The sequence below is a fragment of the Henckelia pumila genome, chromosome 1 (assembly GCF_033568475.1).
Source record: "Henckelia pumila isolate YLH828 chromosome 1, ASM3356847v2, whole genome shotgun sequence".
NCBI classification, from domain to species: Eukaryota; Viridiplantae; Streptophyta; class Magnoliopsida; order Lamiales; family Gesneriaceae; genus Henckelia; species Henckelia pumila.
The window spans coordinates 159,071,395-159,076,686 of NC_133120.1; the positions used below are offsets into that span (position 1 = coordinate 159,071,395).

Genomic DNA, 5,292 nt, shown 5'->3' on the forward strand with positions numbered 1-5,292 from the left:
TGCTTTCAAAATCTGTGTTACTAATTATATATATATATATATAACAAACTGTTTTTTTTTCTTTTTCTCGCAGGAAAACCAGAAACTACTGGGTCTGAAACAGAGTACAGTAGCCATTGAAGAACTGAAAGAAAACACAATAAAGAAACTAAAAAGATCACTGCAATATTATTTAGAGCCATTCGAAGTGATGAAGTTGATAGATAAACTTCAATGGCTAGGAATTGGATACCACTTCGAAGATGAAATCAATTTGTGGTTTGAAAAGCTAAGTCAGTGGGAATATTCAAAGGTAAGTATATATTTATTTCTGATTATAAAACTCACATTTGCATGCATTTATAATATTAAATCATGAGGTTGTTTGAACTAATCTGTTGCAGATGGGATGTGGACGCAATAGAGAATCTACCCGATTACATGAAAATATGCTACATGGCATTATACAACACAACTAAAGAGATAACTCAAAAGATTCTCAAACAACATGGGATAAACGTTCTCCATTTCCTTGCAAGAGTGGTAATTATATATAAATAAACTTTTTTAATGTTGCTTTTTATAAATTCCCTGGTCATTTCTGTTTAGGCAACAATTAACTTATTACCTTATGCAACGACAGTGGATCCATACCATTGAAGCTTATATGGTCAAGGCCAAGTGGTTCCAAAATGGACAAATACCAATGCTTTGGTACGGAGATATACTAGTGCTCGGTTTGGTGCATATGAAAAGTTTTAAAATTTTTTCATTTATGTTTACCTTGTTGGTTCTTCATGGGAGTGCTTATCTCCAAAATTGACTTCTGGAATTATCTTTCTTGATTTACATCTATGAACAAACAAATGAAGAGCTACTCGGATTCCCCTTCAAGACATTATGGGTGATGCAAAAACCGAGTCTTTGATGTGTTCATTGAATTTAATATACTAATTACTTGGTTCCTTGAATATTTATATTTTATCATTGTTTTTCACTTTTATTCGTACTTTGTAGATGTTGAGCTACTTGTGTGGAGCTCGCCTGCAGCTCATTTAAAGTTTGTACTGGGTGGAAGTACTCGAGTTTGAGTTCTTTTTTTAAAATTATTTTCATGCCTTTAAACCACTAATATCTCTTATAATTATGTAGTGGATTATATTAAGGGAACAATTGCATTTTTTGAGTCTTTCCTGTGTTACCTGATATGCATGCTAATAATTAACTACCACTATGATTTTGGTTATCTTATAATTTTAAGCCTATAATTGGTGTTATTGATTAGTTTTTGTTTAATATGTTGTGATTAATTTGGGTGCCAATTAGATAAATCTAAGTTTTGTTCTCATCGATAATGCTTTGATCATGCTCTTAATTTTTCAGGCAGAAATTTTAGCTCTAAAAAATGCATTCTATTTCCTGAAAGCGGGAGGCCATTTTGTCATATCCATTAAGGTTAGTGTTTCTGGTTATGTTTTGAGTGTGATCATATCCATTTTGTCATGTGGAGGATCTTATGTTCAGGGTGGATGATGTTAGATTAACTGTTGTGTTTTGTGTTCTTGAAATCTGCTTAGATGTGGAAACATGTATACTCAATGTTACTATATATGTGTCAATTGGCATTCCAAATGGCAGACCATAAAATTAGCTTGATGGGAACTTTTAGAAATTTTAATGCTCGATCTGCACCGACTTAATTTACTTCTTGTGTTTTTGTAGAAGAAGATAAGAATGATGTGAAAGAAAATTTTGATGTTATATTGTTGTTGATACTCTACGAGACATTACAATTTATATAGTAAACATAGTTGTCTATAATTTATTTATATGCTAGTGTTCTGTAAGTACTATTTTGCCTGGAAGATGTCACGCGGTCTTTGTTGCTTAGTTCGATTCTTTGTTTATCTTCTAAGATGGTTCAGTAATATGCGGATTGTTTGGATAACTGTATTGGAAATTTACTATCAAGTCGATCTTCCCAGCATATTTGTTTTATGGATTTGAATTCAAGAATTTTGACATCTTTTCTGCTACTTGAATTCGTCAACTTGTGCAGATAGTCGTGATGCAGAGGATAATGGTGGATGCTATTCTTGAAGGAGTGTTCCAAGTTAATTTATATAGATTAGTTCATAACTCGATCTATTGGAAAGTTTCGAGTTAATTTATATAGATTACTTCATAACTCGATCTATATATTTTTTATTGTAGATTGATTTTGAATTTATAATAAGAATATTGATTTGTAATATTGAAAAATTGTATATTAAATTTTATTTTAGAAATTTTAATTTTTTTTCATTTGTAATGTTGAGGACAACGAATAATAACTGTTGTGAAAATCAAATTAAGACAACGGTTTAAAATTGTTGTAAAAAACAACATACGACAACGGTTTTAAAACGTGGTTGAATAATAAGCAAACACCTACATAAGACATCGGTTTTAAAATGTGGTTGAATAATGTTTACGATAACGGATATAAACTGTTGCAAATCTGTTGTGGTATGTCAACATAGACAACGGTTTATAACTGTCGTTAAAGGCAACTTAAGACAACGGCTATAAACCGTGGTCAAATACTGTGTACGACAACAGATATTTACTGTTGCATATCCGTTGTCGTATGTTAGAATCCACAACGGATATAAACCGTTGTTGTATGCTATACTTTCGACAACACCTTAAAGTACAACGGTTTTTTGACCCCTACGACAATGGATTATATCCGTTGTCGTTTCCCGTTTTTCTTGTAGTGTATTTTTGAGTCTTTCAATTATACTAGGAAACTTTTAGGAGATATCTTTGATATCTTTAGATATATTTTGAATTATTTCACGATATCTTTTATTATTTGTAGTTGTATTATAAATACAACAAAACATTCATTATTATATAGAATTCAGATTTTTGATATTGATCAATTAAAATTCTCTCTAGAACTTTATTAAGCTTTTGCTTACCCAAAAATCAAACTTATCAAAGTTTTCAATTTTGTGGCGTTTGTCGATTGATTATCCTCGTTGGTTGTCAGAAACAGGTTTTCTGAAGGTCCCGTTGTGATCAATTGTTTTCTTCGTGATTACTGTTGCTAGTTTCGTTGTAAGCTAGAGGTGGTTAATCCAAAACTTTTTACTTGTTTTCAAGATTGGCAAATTTCTTGATTTCTTTTGTTATTGGATTGAAGGTACGATTTTAATATAGTCGTGTTTGCCTTCCATACATTAAGAATTCATATCACAAACCGAGCAACTCACTGGCCTTCGCCTGTCGCAGCGCTCGAGGGAAATACAATCTCTGGTAAGCAGTACGGAACTCAGCCCACGTAGCTGCTCCTTTCGCCGCTATGAACGGTGCCGAAGTAGATCTCCACCACTTCCTCGCTCTTCCCTCAAGAATAAAGGCAAGAATATCCATTCTGTCCCCATCAGTGCATTGGAACTCCAGAAAACATTGCTCCATCCTCTCTAACCAATCCTCAGCCTCTTCAGGCGTCTCGCCTCCCGTCAAAGGCTTAGGACTAACCTTCTTGAACCTACGCATGCTCACACTCCTGCGCTACTCGGGCTGTCCCCAACGTCTATGGTCATCTGGATCGCCCCAACGACCGCCGTCTACGCTACCATGACTCTCGTCGTAATCTGCCATCTGTTTGCACAAGAACAGATAATTACTAAATCCGCTTTACGAAATTCCCAGTTCAATGCGCTCTGATACCAAAAAGTGTAGTGACCCAACCCGGATCCACTACTAAATTAGAGTTACTATAAAAGCGCATGCAATTAAAATTAAAGCGTAAAGAGCGGATAAATAAAATACAGCAAATCCAATCGGCAGAATACAACCGACGCTAGCAAAAGTGTATAAATACTGTTATACAACCAAATCGAAGGTTCAGGGTAAACAAATCCCTACCCTCTACACCTCACACTCTCCTAAGCTCAATCCTGCTGAGAGCCACCTGGACCGTCCAGCCTCAAACCTGCCCCGCCACAGGTACACCACAAATACCAAACACAGGGGCGTGAGCGACTACGCTCAATATGGTAAGCAATGATATAAATACAAATATGCACACGTAAATGGATTTAAAACCTCAGGTAAAAACACCTGCTCATGGCGCCAAGAATATACAGTACCGGCTAGAGAGCTACTCCGCGGGGTACTCGTATATTCCATATCAGGGTTGATCCGAATCCAAAACAGGATACAAGTCCCATATGGAAAACTGTCATACCTGACTCGAGTCCAAAATGAGATCATCGTTCCCTATGAAGACTGTCAATGACTCACATCTCTCCAGACGCAGTCATACGTAAAATCATGCATGTGCTAAAACCGTAAAACATGGTAAAACAAGTAGCACATACTCATGCAACATACATGCAAATATATCATGCCGGCTATCTCGGTCAGTACTTACGTACCTCTAACACTGCTGGTAAAACCTAGCTCCACTGGTCTAGACTTCAAGCCTATAAGCCCAGTCTACAGCTACTACAATGCAAATACCCATGCATCAATAATAAAGCTCTAAAAGCCTTAACTAAGCTATTGCATACTCCTAAATATTTTTAGGATGCCAAAGCTATAGCTGCGTCCGTCGATAGCCCTTTGCTGTCGATAGCTTCAAAACCAGGCCACAGCTCCGCGATGATGCCTAGATCGCTAAGCCACTTCCGGAATCCCCAAAGGATGTCTAGATCTCCCTAGATCTAAGTTAGAAGGCTTAGGAATCGAGAGAGAAAAGGAAACAGGTGCACTTTGAAATGAATCTCGGCTCCCCTATTTATAGACCACGAACGTTGCTTCCGTTCGGCCGACGGATGTTGCTTCCGTTCGGGAATGTTGCTTCCATTCATACCAGTCTCCCATCAATTACGTAAGCAGTGACGTTTTTCCGATGGCACGAACGTTGATTCCGTTCCCTTGAACGTTGCATCCATTCTGCCTGACTCTCCGGACCAATTCCGATCATTTTGAATACATTTCCGAAGTCCGTTAGCCCAACAGGAACTTCCTTAATCATGTATTAATAATCTAAATCATGATTAGTGGATTAATTACTCATTAATCACTAACTACGAGTGCAGGTCACTACACTGCTTCTGTAATCAAAATTCTTCACATTTTTTTCTTTTCTAGCTCAAACAATTTACAACTCTTTTACACAAACATAAAGAACAACTAAAATGCATAAATCTGCTCAAAACTCCGTAAAATCATAAATAAATGAAGTGCATAAAATATACTTATCAGTAAATATGCTAAAAATTTGGTAAAAAAATTCTTGAATGACAACACTATACA

At 36.0% G+C, this 5,292-nt stretch overlaps 1 non-coding gene across 1 annotated transcript; it reads left to right on the forward strand.

The window, feature by feature from the left end:
• The first annotated feature begins 839 nt into the window (after positions 1 to 839).
• On the forward strand, positions 840 to 911 carry LOC140876542 (small nucleolar RNA snoR60). Its single transcript, XR_012148847.1, has one exon. It is a non-coding gene; the product is annotated as a small nucleolar RNA snoR60 (small nucleolar RNA).
• The last annotated feature ends 4,381 nt before the right edge of the window (positions 912 to 5,292 follow it).